General features: G+C 52.1%; 1 protein-coding gene across 2 annotated transcripts in view; it reads left to right on the top strand.

Moving 5' to 3' along the window:
* Positions 1 to 18,992: 18,992 nt before the first annotated feature.
* Positions 18,993 to 21,050, top strand: part of LRRTM4 (leucine rich repeat transmembrane neuronal 4) — a 472,503-nt gene continuing 470,445 nt past the window's right edge. For both annotated transcript variants that reach the window (XM_064175477.1, XM_064175475.1), the window contains exon 1: positions 18,993 to 19,176. The gene's annotated coding sequence lies outside the window, so the exon portion shown is untranslated. The remainder of the gene's footprint in view (positions 19,177 to 21,050) is intronic.

The raw sequence follows: 21,050 nt of genomic DNA, 5'->3' as shown, positions 1-21,050 counted from the left end.
GCTACAATCAGCTGCTTTTGTTGCAGGCATCTCAACATGTACTTTCTTCTGTGAGTTAAAATCAATGTCTGGTATAATCTCTGTTGGAAGTCAGAAATGGAGCTGCTGGTTGCAGCTACTAAGCAAAATTCTGGGAAGATTCGCTCTGGCAGAGTTCCCTTCCAGATGTCTCCACATCTGAAGTCTCATCCCTGACTCAAGAGTGTAAAAGAAGTTTAAAGAGCCTTGAGCTGCTGCTGAGGAGTTTGCACTTCAGTGCCTTTCCTTGATGCCATCCCTGGCTTCCATATTTCTGCTTTTAAGCTACTACAGTGATGACTGCTGGGAATTCTGTGGAGCAGAAGCTGAGGATCTGCCACGTGGGAAGCTGCTCAGTTATTTGTTTGTTGTCATAGAACCAGAGAATGGTCTGGAGGCTTTCCAGGCCTGTCTGGATGTGTTCCCCTGTGATCTGTGCTAGATTGTGTGGTCCTGCTCTGGCAGAGGGTTGGACTCAATGATCTCCTTCAGTCCCTTCCAAACCCTAATATCCTGTGAGCTGTGATCTGGAGTCTTTCCCTTCCAGTTGCACTCCTTGCTCCTGGTGCTCCAATGAGAACAAGAGAACACAGCCTGAAGCTGTGCCAGGGCAGGTTGAGGCTGGATGTGAGGAGGAAGTTGCTGTCATTGAGAGTGATTGGCATTGGAATGGGCTGCCCAGGGAGGTGGTGGAGTGACTGTGGCTGGAGGTGTTGCAGCCAAGCCTGGCTGGGGCACTTAGTGCCATGGTCTGGTTGGTTGGGCAGGGCTGGGTGCTAGGTTGTGCTGGCTGAGCTTGGAGCTCTTTTCCAACCTGCCTGATTCTATGAGTCTTTGATTCTGGGATTCTATGACCACAGAGCTTACAACTCTTCCTTCCCTTCCAGGGCACACTGATTCCCTGGAAAGCTTTCAGCACAAGCCTGAGCTGTGCCAAAAGGCTGGAAAATGTTAAAGATTGGGATCTTGTGATCCTGGGTTGGAAGGGAACTTAAAGGTCATTTAGTTCTGTCCCTCCTGCTGTGGGCAGGGACACCTCCACCTGGATCAGGTTGCTCAAAGCCTCATCTCAGCCTGGTCTTAAATACTGCCAGGAATGAGATCACAGATCAGAGGTGTCAGGGGTTGGGTTGGAAGGGACCAAAGAGATCATCCATTCCAACCCTTCTGCCACAGCAGGACCACACAGTCTAGCTCAGGGCACACAGGAACACAGCCAGACAGACCTGGAAAGGCTCCTCAGAAGGAGACTCCACAACCTCTCTGGGCAGCCTGTGCCAGGGCTCTGGGACCCTTCCAGCCAAGAAGTTCCCCTTGTGTTGAGCTGCAACCTCCTGTGCTGCAGCTTCCATCCATTGCTGCTTGTCCTGTCCCAGGAGCAGTGAGCAGAGCCTGTCCCCTCTCCTGACCCCCAGCCCTCAGATAGTTCCAAACATTGATTCAATCCCCTCTCAGTCTTCTCTTCTCCAGACTAAGCAGCCCCAGGTCCCTCAGCCTCTCCTCACCAGGCAGTGCTCCAGTCCCCTCCTCATCCTCATACCCATCCCTTGAACCCTCTCCAGCAGATCCCTGCCCCTCTTCAACTGGGGAGCCCAAAACTGAAGGCAGTACTCAAGATGAGTTCTCCCCAGGGCAGAGTAAAGATGTTAACTCCTCTGGACATCCTGTTCCAGTGTCTCAGCACCCTCCTATTAAAGAACTAAACAACTCAAACCACCTCTCAGGGTGTTTTAGGGAGACTTGCAAGAGAAAAAAATGCAACTGGTCAGCTCCTTGGCTGCTTCTGCCTGCAGCCTGGCCAGAGAGGCTGCAGTGATAAACTCAGCTGGAGCCCAAAGAGCAAACACAAGAAATGACTCTTTTGCAATGTGTAAACAATTAGAGAATGACATTTGGCTGGGGGCTCATTTCTCTGCCTGCTCTGGGAAATTGCCATCTGTGAGCCAAGAGATTGACTCGGTTATTTTCAGGGAGAGGGGACAAAACCAAACCCCAACCCACCCAAAAACCTCCACAACCCACCCAAAAACCTCCACAACCAACCCAAAAAAGGACTCAAGCAGCAGCATCCAGATAATGACATCAGTGTTAGGACAGACCTCTGCTGGCTTAAGTGGCAGATGGAGGAGTAAAATTGATCTCCTCTGCTAAGCTGTGCTGCATAAGTAAAGAATCCTTCTTCCCCCCCCCCCACTTTGATATATTGATTCCCTGTGGATTGCTTTGCCAAGGAGATGCTAACATCAGCTTATCTGAATTAAAAGATGGTCTTAGAGGAGGAGACCAACATCAATATTCCAGCATTTTGCAGACCACGACCTGCATGAAGTCATGGTTCAGATTTATTGGTCCATCCTTTGCATCCTTCTGCCCCTGGGGCAGGGATATTGCACCTGCAGTACCTGGAGGTGGCTCTTGGGTTGTGATGGGACAGGAGGGAATGGACTGAAAGGATCAGTGCTGAGCCCAGTCCTGTTCTGGCTGCACAGAGAGGTTGTGGAGTCTCCTTCTCTGGAGACTTTCAAAACCCACCTGAGTGATTTGCTCTGAGTGAGCCTGCACTAGGAGGGCACTTGAGCAGGTGATCTCCAGAGGTCCCTGCTCATCCCTACCATCCTGTGGTTCTGAGTGCATCTGAAATAAAAGGAGATGAGGAAGGGAAACAATCCTGTTGACTCCAGCTCACTGCAACCTCCTTTCAGGGAGCTGGAGAGAGCAATGAGTTCTCCTCTCAGCTCCTGAGAGGCCCAGAGAGTGGCAGTGAATGGTGCCACATCCAGTTGGCAGCTGTCACTGGTGGTGTCCCCCAGGGACCAGTGCTGGGCCCAGTCCTGTTCAATCTGTTTATTGATGATCTGGACCAGGAGATTGAGTCCAGCATCAGAAGGTTTTCAGATGACACCAAGCTAGGAGCAGTGTGGAGCTATTAGAGGGTAAGAGAGCCCTGCAGAGGGACCTGGCCAGGCTGCATGGGTGGGCAGAGACCAAAGGGATGAGACTGAACAAGGCCAAGGGCAGGGTTCTACACTTTGGCCACAACAACCCCAAGCAGCACTGCAGGCTGGGGCCAGAGTGGCTGAGAGCAGCCAGGCAGAGAGGGAGCTGGGGGTGCTGGCAGAGAGGAGCTGCAGAGGAGGCAGCAGTGCCCAGGTGGGCAGCAGAGCCAATGGCATCCTGGGCTGGCTCAGGAGCAGTGTGGGCAGCAGGACAAGGGAGCTGCTTCTGCCCCTGTGCTCAGCACTGCTCAGGCCACACCTGGAGTGCTGTGTTCAGTTCTGGGCTCTTGAATTGCAGAGAGATGTTGAGGTGCTGGAAGGTGTTTGGAGAAGGGCAGCAAGGCTGGGGAGGGGCCTGGAGCACAGCCCTGTGAGGAGAGGCTGAGGGTCTGGTTGGTTAGGCAGGGCTGGGTGCTAGGTTGGAGTGGCTGAGCTTGGAGCTCTCTTCCATCCTGGTTGGTTCTATGATTCTATGGAACCTGAGAAGGGCAGATTAAGACTGGACATGAGGTGGATGTTCTCCACAGGGTGGTGAGACACTGGCACAGGTTGCCCAGGGAGGATGTGGCTGCCCAATGCCTGGAGGTGTTCAAGGCCAGGTTGTATGAGGCCTCAAGCAACCTAGGCTGGTGGAGGTGTCCCTGCCCATGGCAGGGGCTTGGAACTGGAGCACTGCAGCCACAAACTGAAAAGCCATTGGGTGTGCTAGTGCCAGGCAAGAATCACAGAACTGTCTGGGTTGGAAAGGACCTCCAAGACCATCCAGTTCCAACCTCCCTGCCATGGGCAGGGACACTTCCCTGGGCAACCTGTGCCAGTGTCTCCCCTCCCTGCCATGGGCAGGGACACCTCCTGCTAACCCAGGCTGCTCAAGGCTCTATCCAGCCCAGCCTGAAACACTTCCAGGCTTGAAACCTTCACATCTTCTCTGAGAGCAGCCTGATCCAGTGCCTCACCACCCTCCTGGGGAACAGTTTCTCTCTGATGTCTGATCCAAATCGAGCTGCTTGCAGTCTGAAGCCATCAGCCCTCATCCTGTCACTCCATGCCTTAGTAAATAGCATTAAACCATGATGGAACTCAAATATTCCAATCATGCAGCATCCTTAATTTAAAGAGGGTGAACAGTCCCATGTTAGAGCAGCAGGACCACTTCAAAGCTCAAAGCTGACGAGAGAAGGTCTAGACAGTAACAGAATTAACTCCTAGAGAGCAAGATCTAAAGCTAAATGCTTTATTCTCTGACAGCCCAGAGCTGCTCTCCCTGGCCCAGCACCAACCATGCTGAGCAGGGCTCTGTGTTTAATGCCAACCCAGCAGGAAGAGGAGGAGGCTTGCAGCATGTGCCTGTGGTTATGCTGCAGCAGCAGCAGCAGCAGCCACTGGGATATTGTCTTTGACTTCTTGCTCTGTTTCATTTGCAGTCTGTAATTTTTAAAGCAAAGCAAATTGCCATTTCTGGAGCAGCAGCAATGAAGCTCTGAAGTTTTTAACATGAGGATTGGAAGGAAATAAAACCCAACCCACCCAAAGCAGCAAAAAGGGAAGCTGCTGGAGCGTGGTGCTTCGTAGCAACCTGCTCAGTGATGCTTGGTAAATTGGGTAATGGTTTTCAGCTTCCCTCCTTTGCTGCAGCTGTTGGCTTCAAATCTGGCTTTGTGCTTTCATTAAAGTAACTTCACTTGGTTATTTTAGTGCCTTGGCAATTGCCCAGCCTTGGGTCATGTAAATCAGCTCAGCCTTCTGCTCTAAGCTGAGTCCAGATATCTACTTAGGAGCAAAGCCTTGGAGTGCCTGGGGGTGCAGGGAACTGGCAGGTAACAAGTGGTGTTCCTCAGGGATCTGTAGGACTCCAGGGGGACCTTAGAGCTACCTTCCAATACCTGAAGGGCTCCTCCACAACCTCCCTGGGCAGCCTGCTCCAGGGCTGCAGCACCCTCACACCAAAGAATTTTCTCCTGGGTGCCACTTTGTGCCCCTTGTCCTGTTGCTGGGCACCAATGGGAAGAATCATAGAGTCATAGAATCACAGAATCAACCAGGTTGGAAGAGAGCTCCAAGATCATCCAGTCCCACTATCCCCCAGCCCTAGCCAATCAACTAGAGTCCAGCCCCAGCCTCTTGCCCCCCACCCTTTAGCTCTAGCTTAGCTTTGCTCATCTGGGACTGCTCTTCTGCAGGCTCTCAGGCCCAGGGCTCTCAGCCTTTGCTCCTCACAGAGCTGCTCCAGGCCCTCAGCATCTTCATGGCCTCTTTGGACCCTTTCAAGCAGTTTAAATTTCCTCTGGAGCTGGACCCACAACTCCAGGTGTGGCCTCACCAGGGCAGAGTGAGGTGAAGGAGGAGAACCTTCCTCAGCCTGCTGGCCACACTCTTCTTCCTGCATCCCAGTGTGGGTTTTTTTCAGGAGCAATGGCTAAACTGAGCCTCCTGGAGCTGAAATCCATTTCTGAACCACCTATCATACTGTGGAAACGGGGGTGGGAATGTGGGAATGCTCAGTGGAAGAGCAGGAAGAGAACCATCCATGCAGTGCCACCCTGCATGGATCCTGGGGCCCATTGCTTCTGAGGGCAGGGTCTGTGCTGATACTTATCAGGCACGGTTGTGGCTCAGTGTTGGTCACACTGCAGTCACTTAGGTCCACAAAAACCTTCCAGGGAAAGGGGAAAGCATCAGGAAATTCGGATCAAGTGATGCTGTAAGCCCTGATGGAGAGAAAATCCTCTTCTAAATCCATGCCAGTGGCCACAAAAGAAAGGGGTTTGCCTCCAGGATCGAATTTGAGGATCCTCCTGAGGTATTCCAAGTGGAAAGCTGCTGGTGGAGTTCTGGTGCTTCGATTCCAGCTCCAGCATCCTTTTCCCTTGCTCTCATATTTCAGCACAGCAGAAGTATTGATCAGAGCACAGAAAGTATTGGTGATTCATCTCCAGGCGCCGCTTCCTGCATCTGTCTTGTGGTGAAGTTTCCCAACAAACGTTTTGACAGGGAGCTGTTGAGTTGACTGATAAATATCCAACAGCTTCTCCTGCTAAATGTCACAAACTCCATGCACAGCAGAGCTCCCTGCTGGCCTGGGGCTCAGTTGCAGAGGCAGCAGAGTGAAATGGGCCATGGGTTGTTTGCTGCTCCTGAGAACTTGCTGGGATGGGCCCTGGGAGCTGCCCATCAGGCAGGGATGTGCCCTGGTGGGCAAGAAGGCAATGGGCTCTGGAGCTGCATTAGAGAGAATGTGGCCAGCAGGTCCAGAGACATTCTCCTCTCCTCCCTCTCTGCTCCAGGTGTGGGAGTACTGTCTCCAATTTGGGGCTCTCTAGGTCAAGGGGGACAGGGAACTACTGGAGAGAGTCCAACAGAGAGCCACAGATTTGTTCAGGGGTCTGGAGCATCTTTCTTGCAAGGAGGCAGATTGGTTGTGGAGTCTCCTCCTGGTTGTGGAGTCTCCTCCTGGTTGTGGAGTCTCCTTCTCTGGAGCCTTTCAAGACCTCTCTGGATGTGTTCCTGTCTGACCTGAGCTAGGTTGTGTGGTCCTGCTCTGGCAGGGGAGTTGGACTGGATGAGCTCTTTGGCTCACTTTCAAGCCCTGACAATGGCATCCTGGGCTGGCTCAGGAGCAGTGTGGGCAGCAGGACAAGGGAGCTGCTTCTGCCCCTGTGCTCAGCACTGCTCAGGACACACCTGGAGCGCTGTGTCCAGTGCTGGGCTCCTCAATTCAAGAGAGATATTGAGGTGCTGGAAGGTGTTTGGAGAAGGGCAGCAAGGCTGAGGAGGGGCCTGGAGCACAGCCCTGTGAGGAGAGGCTGAGGGAGCTGGGGGGGTGCAGCCTGCAGCAGAGGAGGCTCAGGGCAGAGCTCATTGCTGTCTGCAGCTGCCTGCAGGGAGGCTGTAGCCAGGTGGGGTTGGGCTCTGCTGCCAGGCAGCCAGCAACAGAAGAAGGGGACACAGCCTGAAGCTGTGCCAGGGCAGGTCTAGGGTGGATGTTAGGAGGAAGTTGTTGTCAGAGAGAGTGATTGGCATTGGAATGGGCTGCCCAGGGAGGTGGTGGAGTGGCTGTGGCTGGAGGTGTTGCAGCCAAGCCTGGCTGGGGCACTTAGTGCCATGGTGTGGTTGGTTGGGCAGAGCTGGGTGCTAGGTTGGGCTGCCTGAGCTTGGAGCTCTCTTCCAACCTGCTTGGTTCTATGATTCTGTGACTGAGCAATCCTAGTACCAAGGCCCCATCCAACCTGGCTTTGAACAGTTCAGGCTTGGACCCTCCACAGCTTCTCTGAGCAGCCTGAGTCAGCAGGGAAAGAAAGAAAGAAAGAAAGAACATATCATAAAGAAAAAAAAAAAACACCCAAAAACCCAACCCCAATCCAATTGGATCAAGAAGAGAAGTAATTATTCCACTGAAAGCAATCAATACCTAAAACTGGAATGCATGCAGAAAGGAGGAGAAAAGTTGGATGTGGTAGGAGCAGGAAGCTGAAATGTAATTTATTTTTTTAAAGCATTTAATTAGCCTGACTTTATGGTGCTGGTTTATGCCAGGTGCCTTAAGTTCCACACAAATGAGCTTTTTGCTTCATCTAGACCATGTGCTTAATGAATATCCTAAATTGCTGCTTTATTAATGTGTCACCTTAATTAGTGGATTGAAAAAAAATGAAAGGGAAGGAAGGAAGGAAGGAAGGAAGGAAGGAAGGAAGGAAGGAAGGAAGGAAGGAAGGAAGGAAGGAAGGAAGGAAGGAAGGAAGGAAGGAAGGAAGGAAGGAAGGAAGGAAGGAAGGAAGGAAGGAAGGAAGGAAGGAAGGAAGGAAGGAAGGAAGGAAGGAATCACAGAATCAGGCAGGGTTGGAAGGGACCACAAGGAGCAGCCAGCCCCAACCCCCCTGCCATGCCCAGGGACACCCTACCCTAGAGCAGGCTGCACACAGCCTCAGCCAGCCTGGCCTCAAACACCTCCAGCCATGGGGCCTCAACCACCTCCCTGGGCAACCCCTGCCAGGCTCTCACCACTCTCCTGCTCAACAACTTCCTCCTCACCTCCAGCCTCACTCTCCCCACCTCCACCTTTGATCCATTCCCCCCACTCCTGCCACTCCCTCACAGCCTCAAAAGTCCCTCTCCAGCTTTTTTGGAGCCCCCTTCAGATGCTGGCAGGCCACAAGAAGGTCCCCTGGGAGCCTCCTCTGCTGCAGCCTGCACAGCCCCAACTCTTTCAGGCTGTGCTCACAGCAGAGCTGCTGCAGCCTCTGAGCATCCTCCTGGCCCTGCTCTGGACACTCTCCAGCATCTCCACAGCCCTCTTGTCCCAGGGGCTCCAGAGCTGGATGCAGGACTCCAGGTGGGGTCTGAGCAGAGCAGAGCAGAGGGGGAGAATCCCCTCCCTGGCCCTGCTGGCCACACTTCTGTTGCTGCAGCCCAGGCTCTGCTTGGCTCTCTGGGCTGCAAGTGCACACTGCTGCCTCCTGTTGAGCTTCTCCTCCAGCAGCACCCCCAAGTCCCTCTCCTCAGGGCTGCTCTCCAGCCTGGCACTGCCCAGCCTGGAGTTGTGCTTGGCATTGCCTCGACCCAGCTGCAGGACCTTGCCCTTGGTCTTGTTGAACCTCCTGACGTTAGCCTGTGCCCATCTCTGCATCCTGTCCAAGTCCCTCTGGCTGGATCCCTTCTCTCCAGCCTGGCTGCTGCGCCACACAAAGAAAAAAGGCTCCAACCCCCTTTAAATTGTGCTCTTTGCACAGGCAGAAGGTACCAGCAGATTCCTAATTCCCTTCAGAAAATAAAACTCCAAAGTAATGGCTGCAGCTATTTGTGTCAGCCATAAAAATGGATCTAACCTGTGGTAAAGCTCCTATTGGGTATTCTTACAGCTGATGGATTTCTCTTTCCCCCCCCTCCCCAACCCTTACAGTTTAGATGTTGAGGTGCTCACTGTACAAACAACTCCTTGGAAAGTCAACATGGTTTACAAGTCAGTAATTTAGAGCTGCTCTGCAGAGTGCAGAGTCATATTTTACATTAAGTGACATTAATTAAGGGAGAAATATTCAAATGGGGAAGAGCTGGGAGCTGACTGTGGCACAGAAAATTTTTTGGTGGGTTTTCTCCTTTTCCATTCCTTCCCTTGCAGTCTAAATGCAAATCAGAAGCTCAGGGAGTCAGGAACACCTTGCTCTTGAGGGGGAAATAATTCCCACTAAGTAGCCAGCTCTAAAATCATTGCAAGAGAGTGAGAATCTGCACCAAATTCCAGCCAGGACAGGCTCAGTTGTTGCTGTCATTGAAGGTTCTAGATGTGGTTTTGGTCTGTTTTGATGAGAGGTGAGAGAGGTTGCTTTAGAGGACCTTTAACAGGTTTCTTTCCAACCCAAAGAATTGTGGTTTCATAGAATCAGAGAATCAAGCAGGTTGGAAGAGAGCTCCAAGCTCAGCCAGCACAACCTAGCACCCAGCCCTGCCCAACCAACCAGACCATGGCACTAAGTGCCCCAGCCAGGCTTGGCTGCAACACCTCCAGCCACAGCCACTCCACCACCTCCCTGGGCAGCCCATTCCAATGCCAATCACTCTCTCTGACAACAACTTCCTAACAACATCCAGCCTGGATCTGCCCTGGCACAGCTTGAGGCTGTGTCCCCTTCTTCTGGTGCTGGCTGCCTGGCAGCAGAGCCCAACCCCACCTGGCTGCAGCCTCCCTGCAGGCAGCTGCAGGCAGCAATGAGCTCTGCCCTGAGCCTCCTCTGCTGCAGGCTGCACACCCCCAGCTCCCTCAGCCTCTCCTCACAGGCCCCTCCCCAGCCTTGCTGCCCTTCTCCAAACACCTTCCAGCACCTCAACATCTCTCTGCAATGGAGGAGCCCAGAACTGGACACAGCACTGCAGGGGTGTCCTGAGCAGTGCTGAGCACAGGGGCAGAAGCAGCTCCCTTGTCCTGCTGCCCACACTGCTCCTGAGCCAGCCCAGGATGCCATTGGCTCTCTTGGCTACCTGGCAGGAAGCCTCATTTAGCTCCTCAGTTTTTTAGTATGTACTCTAAAACTACCCAGCAGGTGTCTGAGCCAGAGATAGAAGAGACCTGGACATGAACTTTGCCATGCAGAGGCACTCTGGTCGGTGGCAGCCCCATGAATGGTTTCCAGTAGCACATGCACAGGAGTTGCACTCCCAAATGGGCTGAATGTAGTAGAGTTTCACCTGCAGATTTCAATATTCAGAGGAGAAGCAAAGCTGAGCACATTCTTCCCTTGCTTGTTATGTTGGGATTCATTTTCTTCTGGAGCTGGCTGCAAATCTAAGCAAGCAGCATTCTGCTCCAATCAGACCTTGCTGAAAACTGAGGCTTTTGTCTAGGATTTCTTGTCACCTCCCCCCTCAACTCACACCAACTTGTCCCTGGGTAGAAGAAATAAACACAATTGCCTCTAGTAAACCTAATGAGGCATTGATGGAGGACAGAATTCTCTTGGAATGGGGAGGAAGGTTGAGGAGATGTAATTTTCTCACGAGCATGGTGACTCATCTGGATGATTTACATTGGGATTTCCTCGCTCTCCAAACCTCACTCAAAGGCAGCTTTCATCTATTAGACAGAAATTAATTCTAGCAGCTTAAAAATAAACACAAACTGAGGGGAGGAAAAAAAAAAACCCCAGCCCCAACCCTAATCTGGTTGCTGCTAATTGGAACTAAGCAGCCTCCTGCATTTGCACTTGGTGAGGGGGAACTGCTGCTCTTGGTACGTGCTGAGGGTTTGGGAGCTCTCTGCAGAAGTGATTTCTGCTGTGAATGATTGCATCAAATACCTGCTGAAGCTGGCAGGAGGATGAAGTAACTCTGCTGCTGCCTGACGTGCTGCAGGAGCTCCTCTGCTCTGCTCTGCCTGGGGCTGGCAGAGCTGCAGAAAGCTCGGAGGGGCTGCTCGCTGCTGAGCTAGCTGGAGAAAGGGAGGATCTCAAACTCCACCATCTCCTGCTCACTGCAGCCAAGGCTGCCCATGAGCTTAACATTCCCCACAAGTCCCTCCTTTTATCCAGGAGAATGAAGGAGATGCCTTTGTTTTGGGATCTGTTACAGTCCTACTGCTCATGCACACACTTGCAAGCCTCATTTCCTCAGGATCTTGTCTCTAGCAACCTGCTGACTATCAGCCTGTTGGAACTTGTGATCAAGCACAGACCAACTCTTCCCTCTTACTGCAGCAGCAAGGGCTTGGCTAAAACACAGTGATTTGACTTTGAACCTTGCTCTTGGTAGCTTGAAACATCTCTTTGGGAAAGATCAGCTGAGTGTTCTGAAATGTTGCTGTGTACAAGGCAGTTAGACTCAAGTGCTGGGAGAAAGGGAGGTTGTGGCAGGGGGAAAGTGTCTTGGGACGATGGAAGGGTGGAGATGGCAATGAGGGCCCTTTGTGCCAGTCCTCCAGGCCCTTCTGTGGTGCCTGATTCATTAAGGGCAGCTGTTGCAGGGAGTTCTTTGAGGACCAGGACACACACACTTGGGTACCCCCCTCTGGGTGCAGCTTCAACACTTTATTGTAGCTCAAATACTGGAGTCATAGAGAGAAAGGTCTGCTGGAAACTACAGTGCTTATAGCTCAAACACTGAAATCACAGAGAGAAAGGTACAGGGCAATATATGCCCAGTATATATACACAAACATATATGTAATGCCCAGTGAGTCTGTTGGCCAAAGAGCAGCTTAGACTCACCCTATCCAACTGACCAGCAATGCCTGTGGTGCACAGCTAACAGAGCAGCAGCACTCAGCTCAGGGTAGGTGTCTCCACTAGGAACTGCACCATCATGGTGGTCAGACTGGTGCTGTCCCAACCCAGCTCCCTAGGCTCTTAGTATAGATGGGTACAGAATTCTGGCTCAGGAGCAGTGTGGGCAGCAGGACAAGGGAGCTGCTTCTGCCCCTGTGCTCAGCACTGCTCAGGACACACCTGGAGTGCTGTGTCCAGTTCTGGGCCCCTCAATTCAAGAGAACTGTTGAGATGCTGGAAGGTGTTGAGAGAAGGGCAGCAAGGCTGGGGAGGGGCCTGGAGCAGAGCCCTGTGAGGAGAGGCTGAGGGAGCTGGGGGTGTGCAGCCTGCAGCAGAGGAGGCTCAGGGCAGAGCTCATTGCTGTCTGCAGCTGCCTGCAGGGAGGCTGTAGCCAGGTGGGGTTGGGCTCTGCTGCCAGGCAGCCAGCACCAGAAGAAGGGGACACAGCCTCAAGCTGTGCCAGGGCAGGTCTAGGCTGGCTGTGAGGAGGAAGTTGTTGTCAGAGAGAGTGACTGGCATTGGAATGGGCTGCCCAGGGAGGTGGTGGAGTGGCTGTGGCTGGAGGTGTTGCAGCCAAGTCTGGCTGGGGCACTTAGTGGCATGGTCTGGTTGGTTGGGCAGGGCTGGGTGCTAGGTTGGGCTGGCTGAGCTTGGAGCTCTCTTCCAACCTGCCTGATTCTCTGATTCCATCATTCTTTCACTTGGTAGCTTGAAACACCTCTTTGGAAAAGTTCAGTTGAGTGTTGTGAAAATTTGCTGTGTACAAGGCAATTAGACTCAAGTGCTTGGAAGTCCAGGGATGGTAGATTGGCTGTGCTGAGCTGGTTTATCATTAGAGCCATAACAATATTTCTGTTATATAGAGAGTATTTGTTACCTAATGCAGCTACTTCTCTTTCTGCAACGCTGGCATAACTTAAACCATCCTTAATGGTGCAATTTCAGCCCTGCTAGGGATGTGTCAGCTGCCATTCTGCCTCAGAAAGTGATATAAAAGCAGTAAGTTGATGTTAATGAGCAATCAATGAGGGGAAAAAAAAAAGAGAAGAAGGAAAACACTGTTTGAATAATTGATGGAGAGAAAAGTTTGAGAGGTCCTAAGCTGTGTAGTGTGAGGCAGCTCAGTGCAAAGCCATTGCACTCTAACATCAGATCAGAATAAAAATGATGTAGACCCCTTTCATGGCTATAAATAATCTCACAAGGTTTAAGGCAGTGAAGAATGTTAGGAAAAAAAACCTTCTGTAAGCTCCTGAAGTGTGAAAATTAATCACTCACAAGCATTTGACAGCAAGGGCTCCATCCTTGCAGCAAGAGACTTCACCTGCCAGCCAGACTTGGATGGATTTTCACTCTCCAGGCTCTGTTTTGCTGCTGCTCTCTCATTTATGGGTTGTGGTGTGGGGGGGGATGTTTTTTGGTAGTGAGTTGGTTTGAAATGTTCAGTGGCTGTTGTAAAGCAGCTGGTTTTGCTCAGGTGTTTTGTAACACCCTGACTTGCTTGCAGCAGGAACCATGGTCAAGGCCCTCGTAGATCAGGGGGATCAAAGGCGATGCCCCCTGGGCTCCAGGCGATTCAGTGTGAACTATGCCAGAGACCTTTATTGATCCTTTCAGCTCTCAATACATCCCTCAGGGCCACAAGGCACAGGCCTACACCTTAGCAGAATTAGTCCAGGACAACCCACTCCATCAGCATAAACCACACCTTGCTTTCCTCATTAACGAGGGGTCTGTTATCTCTCCTGCCTGAGGTAAGGTAGCCAGCAGCTGGTGGGAGCCAAGGTCAGCATCCACCTGCTATTATCCTTCTGCACTCACAGTATCACAGTATCACCAAGGTTGGAAGAGACCTCACAGATCATCAAGTCCAACCCTTTACCACAGAGCTCAAGGCCAGACCATGGCACCAAGTGCCACGTCCAGTCCTGCCCTGAACAGCTCCAGGGACGGCGACTCCACCACCTCCCCGGGCAGCCCATTCCAGTGGCCAATGACTCTCTCAGGGAAGAACTTTCTCCTCACCTCCAGCCTAAATCTCCCCTGGCACAGCCTGAGGCTGTGTCCTCTTGTTCTGGTGCTGGCCACCTGAGAGAAGTGAGCAACCTCCTCCTGGCCACAACCACCCCTCAGGTAGTTGTAGACAGCAATAAGATCACCCCTGAGCCTCCTCTTCTCCAGGCTAACCAATCCCAGCTCCCTCAGCCTCTCCTCCTAGGGCTGTGCTCAAGGCCTCTCCCCAGCCTCATTGCCCTTCTCTGGACATGCTCAAGCATCTCAATGTCCCTCCTAAACTGGGGGGCCCAGAACTGAACACAGCACTCAAGGTGTGGTCTAACCAGTGCAGAGTACAGGGGCAGAATGACCTCCCTGCTCCTGCTGGCCACACCATTCCTGATGCAGGCCAGGATGCCACTGGCTCTCTTGGCCACCTGGGCACACTGCTGGCTCATGTTCAGGTGGGTATCAATCAGCACCCCCAGATCCCTCTCTGTCTGTCTGCTGTCAGCCACTCCGACTCCCTTCCCACATCCTTCTTCACTTTGCATTCCCATAATGGACAACCTCAAAATCAGCCTGATGATGCAGTTAAGAGCCCCTTGTTGTGCCTCTGGTTTGGGGCCAGCCTAAATCATTTGTGGGTTTACTCCATCCTGTGTCGACATCGCCTTGGCTGGTGAGCCACTGTGGCTCATCTGCACAGCATCTGATGGAAGAGCTATGGAAGATGAGCACTTCAGAGAGCACCTGGCTTTGTGCAGAGGAAAATAAGTCTTGCCAATTAACTTGCAGCAGCACTCTTGGTGATTATTTTCTAACTATCCATTCCAGTTTATTATCCTCCACCACCAGAAAAGAGGAGATGAGCTGGACAGAGTCTTGTTTAGAAAGCAGCAGCACTTAGCAGCAAATTAAAGTGTGTGGTTCTCAGTGTGCTTCTGGAGAGGGCTGGCAGGGTTGGGGGTGTTCAGCCTGGAGAGGAGAAGGCTCCAAGGTGACCTCAGAGCAGCTTTCCAGTACCTGAAGGGGCTACAGGAGAGCTGGAGAGGGACTTTTGATAAGGGTTTGTAATGACAGGATGAGGGACAATGGATTGAGACTGCAGAAGGGTAGATTTAGGTGGGACGTGAGGAAGTTCTGTACCATGAGGGTGGTGAGACACTGGAATGGATTGCCCAGGGAGGTGGTGGAGGCCCAATCTCTGAAGACATTCAAGATGAGACTTGATGTGCCTTAGCTGATCTAGTTGAAGATGTCCCTGCTGACTGCAGGGGAGTTGAACAGGATGACACCTTGAATGTTGTGTCCAGTTCTGGGCTCCTCAGTTGAAGAGGGATGTTGAGGTGCTGAAAGGTGTTGAGAGAAGGGCAGCAAGGCTGGGGAGGGGCCTGGAGCACAGCCCTGTGAGGAGAGGCTGAGGGAGCTGGGGGGGTGCAGCCTGCAGCAGAGGAGGCTCAGGGCAGAGCTGATTGCTGCCTGCAGCTGCCTGCAGGGAGGCTGTAGCCAGGTGGGGTTGGGCTCTGCTGCCAGGCAGCCAGGGACAGAACAAGGGGACAGAGGCTGAAGCTGTGGCAGGGCAGGTCTAGGCTGGCTGTGAGGAGGAAGTTGTTGTTAGAGAGAGTGATTGGCATTGGAATGGGCTGCCCAGGGAGGTGGTGGAGTGGCTGTGGCTGGAGGTGTTGCAGCCAAGCCTGGCTGGGGCACTTAGTGCCATGGTCTGGTTGGTTGGGCAGGGCTGGGTGCTAGGTTGGGCTGGCTGAGCTTGGAGCTCTCTTCCAACCTGCTTGATTCTCTGATTCTATGACCTTTGAGGGTCCTTTCCAACCTAATGCAATCTGTGACTCTTTGACCACAGCTTCAGCCCAAAGCAGCACAGGTGAAGCAGAGCCTGTGACATAGCCATGGTGGTACCCAAGGGAGCAGCACTGCCTCATGGCCACTCTGCAGCTGATGGCTTGGGGCTGTGGGTATTAGAATAAACAGATTATTCCTATTAAATTAGCCTGAGCATCTCTGGGAAGATTCATCATGTTCCAACATCCAGCCTGCAGTTGGAAGCACAAGAGGAATGGGGAATGTCAAAGGCAATTTATTTCTCTGTAATATGTTTCTGAAGGTTGTGTCTTGAGTTCTTTATATCCAGAATGTTTGGCTGCACAAAGTGATGGAATGATGTGGCTGCTGCACGGTGTCAGGGAGGGAGCCTTTAGCTGTAGTACATGGCAGAGAGCAGCAGCCAGCAGCTGTGGTCTTTGTGGAGCTGTTTGGGAGGCTCTGCCTGCTGAGAGGTGCAGCACTCAGTGCCACACTCAGTGCTGGATTCTGCTGACCCTTTCACTTTGTTTACAAAGCAGCTCCCACCCAGGCTCCTTTTCCTACCTGTGAAGGCAGAGTTGGGGCTCTCTTACTGCCAAACCCCCAAACTCCTGGGCCCAAGCAGGTGCACCTCAAACCTTTAGATCATAGAATGATAAAATCAACCAGGTTGGACCTCCAAGCTCATCCAGTCCAACCTATCCCCCAGCCCTATCCAGTCAACCAGACCATGGCACTGAGTGCCTCATCCAGGCTTTTCTTGAACACCTGCAGGGACGGTGCCTCCACCACCTCCCTGGGCAGCCCATTCCAATGCCAATCACTCTCTCTGCCAGGAACTTCCTCCTAACATCCAGCCTAGACCTCCCCTGGCACAACTTGAGGCTGTGTCCCCTTGTTCTATTGCTGGTTGCCTGGGAGAAGAGCCCAACCCCACCTGGCTACAATGTCCCTTCAGGTAGTTGCAGACAGCAATGAGCTCTGCCCTGAGCCTCCTCTGCTGCAGGCTGCACCCCCCCAGCTCCCTCAGCCTCTCCTCACAGGGTTTGTGTTCCAGGCCCAGATCTTTCCCTTCACATCTCATCAACGCTTCAGCATTTTGACAAAGCCTTCTGGAAGGAATCAAAGCAGTGTTTTATAGCATGGAGGAAACCAGCAGAGAGAATGCCTGAGCTTTTCCCCCCCTCTTCCTACCATGAGAATCTGTTGCTCAGCTTTTCATTTCCTTGCCCCCACTGATGACCTTTCTTGTGCTGCCAGCTTCCAACTCCTGACAGCTCGTTAGATTCAGGAGAGGCTTTGCATGAGCAGAGTGATAATTTTCAGATCACTTTGTGGCTGAAAGGAAGTTTAGGAGCATTATTTATTCACATTACAAGCGTGAAGGCCCACATGGGAAATCTGGAGGAGTGCCTTCTGTAAATGACAGCTTAGGGAGAGTTCTCAATTGCAGGAGACAGCTGTATCCCAAAACTTAATCCAATTACTGGAGTCTAGTGAAAAATGTCACCCTGAATAAAACTGATACCATCCTATGTGTTCATGGTGAATTTCTGACTTACATATGGCTGGGCTTTTTATTTTGGGGGGGGAGGGAGAGAGATAACCTTTAAATTCTAACCCAAACTTGGGGCCTGGGTAGTGCTTCTGGAACCAGAGGCATCTGAGCGTGTGGAAGGAGAGGAGAGGAGAGGAGAGGAGAGGAGAGGAGAGGAGAGGAGAGGAGAGGAGAGGAGAGGAGAGGAGAGGAGAGGAGAGGAGAGGAGAGGAGAGGAGAGGAGAGGAGAGGAGAGGAGAGGAGAGGAGAGGAGAGGAGAGGAGAGGAGAGGAGAGGAGAGGAGAGGAGAGGAGAGGAGAGGAGAGGAGAGGAGAGGAGAGGCATCTGAGCATGTGGAAGGAGAGGAGAGGAGATTTAGGCTGGAAATTGGAAAGAAATTCTTGATGGAGAGGGTGGGGAAGCACTGGCACAGGGTGCCCAGGGAGGTTGTACATGCCCTCTCCCTGGAGGTGTGTGATGGTTTGGGAGTTATCTGCTGCTCCCCCCCCAATGAATTCACCCAGACTAGACTCAGCCAGCTGGAAGTTAGGGCATGAAGCTTTATATTCAGAGCTTAGAACAAGATACAAGCAGATACTTACAGTACATCACAAATATTAACAGCTATAGACAGACATTAACTTGCCTATAGAAGTAGGCAAGTTAAAAGTGGACCAGAAACACAACTCCCCTCCCAGAAACCAGAGTCCCCAGCAGGGACTCCCAACCACCCTTCCACCTCCTTCCCACCCCTCTACCTTATCCCAGACTCTGCCTTATGTGCAAGGTGAGCTGGGAGGATTGGCCAGGGAGGTTAGAAGCAGAAGGAGTAGTTGGGTTACACAGATGCAGGCAGAGCAGCAGAAGCCCAGGGAGAAAACACAGACACCAACTCTGACAGACAGAGGCTCTCCTACCTGTGTTTGTGTTCTTGCTTTGATACATCTCAGCAAGCCTATGAGTGAAGCAGCCATCTCCTTCGTTTCCCTTTCACAGCCTAGCATCTAATTTCTCTCATTAAAATATTCCAGTTAGCCTCCAGCTAGCACAAGGTACTCAAGGCCAGGTTGGATGAGGCCTTGAGCAATCTGAGCTGGTGGGAGGGAGTTGGAACTGGATGATCTTCATGGTCCTGGATGATCTTTATGGTCCTGGATGATCTTCATGGTCCTGGATGATCTTTATGGTCCCTTCCACTCCATTCTATGAGTCTGTGAATTTCTTCCTTGCTCTGATCTCAGCTGGCAGCTGAACACAGTTCAGATTAGCTCTCTCCTGACCGTGTCCTTCCTCTCTAGCACACCTGACACACTCTAGAAACCTTTGGCTTTGTGTCCTTTTGCCAACCTCCTATTTCAAAGTGTTTTACCAGGAGCTCTTGAGGGATGTGGAAGGAGGGGAATTGCTCAGGGAGCGCTGGCGTGCCGCCCCCATATGCTTCTCCTGTTTTGTTGCACATGAACAACTCCACAATGAGCAGCAAAGTTGAGTTTCTGGAAAAGCCTTCATTTTCAGCTGCTGGTGGGTGCCAGCAGAGCTGAATAGCAAATCAGATGGAAACCAGCAGCTTGAAAACATGCATTCTGCTCCGTGCTGAAATGCACATCTGTCTGATGAGTGCTGCAGGTCCTTGGCTCCCGCACAGGTTGTTGGAGCTGACAAAGGAGCATGTTTGGGAAGCTCTGAGCAGGTTCTGCTTGGGCTTTTTTCTTGATCTTCCCCCCTCCCCCTCTTTTTTTTTCCCCCACGTGTAAAATGCTGAAGTGACTGTACCAGAGCCAGCAGCTTCTTGGTTTTCCACAAAGGCAGAAAATAGCAGTGCCAGCTCTCCTCAGCCTGGTGAACCAAAGTGCTCCCAACCAGCGCCTTTCCTCCTGGAATGTTGTCTCAGCTAACTACAAATATCATTGACTTTCTGTGTCTGCTCCTTCCCTAGTGAACTCAGGAGAGTCAAGGACATGCTCAGCACCTCAAGGGCTGCTCTGGAGGAGAGGAATGCAGCAGGCACCATGTACCTCGCTTCCTGAAGAACCTGGGAACTGATTTCTGCCAACAACAGGTAAAAGCTGCCAGGGACTGTTGCTTGCCTGGGAGAACACACACCCAGCTGCTTGCTGATAGACAGTGGAGGAGAAGCATTTGCATGCTGCCAGGAGGGAGCAGACCTGCATTTCAAACTGCTGGGGAAGCCTGCAGGCCAGCCTGGTCTGTTTAACCAAAGCATGCTTGGAAACTGGAGCTGGCAGAGGGGGGTTGTGTGCTCAGGCTGCACCCAGTGCTGCTGCTGATCCGGGGCTGGCTGCTGCACAGCAGAAGCTCAAGTGGCTGTTGGAGATGGCTCTTGCAGAGCTGAATATTCCATGTAGGTGTGGACTAGGAAGAGGAAACTCTGTAGATATTCCTTGCATTTTGAGTTTTTAAAATGATCCTCTGGATTTCTACAGAGCTCTCAACAGCAGGTCCAAGGACCCCTCCAAACTGATGATCTAAGCAAGGGGATGGAGGCAGCCTTGGGAGGTTTGCAGATGACACTGAGCTGACTTGAGCATGTTGATCAGCTGGGGGGTAGAAAGGCTCTACAGACGGACTGGCTTGGCTGGATTGATAGGCTGAGGCCAGTGGGATGAGGTTCAACAAGGAAAGTGCTGGTCCCTTCACTTGGGCACAACAACCCCATGAATGTTCTGCATTTACATGGTGTCTGAAACCTTAGGCAGTCCAGCAAAAGCTGTCTCTGAGAACTCCTTGCATGGCTTCTACACCCTGTTTCTAAAGGCTTTGGGTTAAAATGTGCCCAAGACAGGTTGTGTTTGGGGTTTGATAATGAAGTGCTTCCATGAAGTTGTGTAGTTCTGTCCACAGATAACTTCCCTTACGCTTCTCAGAACATAGCTAGCAGTAGTGATTTGCTTTGTGAGGGCCCCTGAGTGTGGTGTGGGAAGTCAAAGTGTGGAAGGTGTTTGGAGAAGGGCAGCAAGGCTGGGGAGGGGCCTGGAGCACAGCCCTGTGAGGAGAGGCTGAGGGAGCTGGGGAGGTGCAGCCTGCAGCAGAGGAGGCTCAGGGCAGAGCTCATTGCTGCCTGCAGGGAGGCTGTAGCCAGGTGGGGTTGGGCTCTGCTACCAGGCAGCCAGCAACAGAAGAAGGGGACACAGCCTCAAGTTGTGCCAGGGCAGGTTGAGGCTGGATGTTAGGAGGAAGTTCCTGGCAGAGAGAGTGATTGGCATTGGAATGGGCTGCCCAGGGAGGTGGTGGAGTGGCTGTGGCTGGAGATGTTGAGGCCAAGGCTGGCTGGGGCACTTAGTGCCATGGTCTGGTTGGTTGGGCAGGGCTGGGTGCTAGGTTGGACTGGCTGAGCTTGGAGCTCTCTTCCAACCTGCTTGATTCTATGGTTCTATGATTGAATTCCCCCCCACACTGTGCACTGTTGTTGTTCCAAGTGTCTGATATGCAAAAGATCAGACCTTAATTATCAGTCTCTAAGCACTGCTGACTTCTGAGTTATCTGCTCCAGGCATCATTTGTTTGGTGCATCTCTGACCTTGGTTCATTTGACTGATAACAGAGTTGGGGAACAGGAGAAACAAAAGCCCAGTGACTGTACTTAACATCTGCTGACTAACAACATTATTTATGGGAGAGCTACCCCCAGTGCAGTTGAGGGCTGGAATCATCCTTGCAAGAGAGAAACTCCACTCTGGTGAGACCCTGCCCGGAGTACTGCATCCAGTGCTGGAGCCCCCATTACAAGAGGGATGTGGAGATGCTGGAAGGGGTCCAGAGCAGGGCCAGGAGGATGCTCAGAGGGCTGCAGCAGCTCTGCTGTGAGCACAGACTGAAGGAGTTTGGGCTGTTGAGACTGGAGCAGAGGAGGCTCCCAGGGGACCTTTTTGTGGCCTGCCAGGATCTGAAGGGGGCTACAAAAGAGCTGGGGAG

Source organism: Pogoniulus pusillus, chromosome 42 (genome assembly GCF_015220805.1).
Source record: "Pogoniulus pusillus isolate bPogPus1 chromosome 42, bPogPus1.pri, whole genome shotgun sequence".
Lineage (NCBI taxonomy): Eukaryota > Metazoa > Chordata > Aves > Piciformes > Lybiidae > Pogoniulus > Pogoniulus pusillus.
Note: the sequence above shows the minus strand (reverse complement) of the source record. Positions and strands in the feature narration are given on the sequence as shown.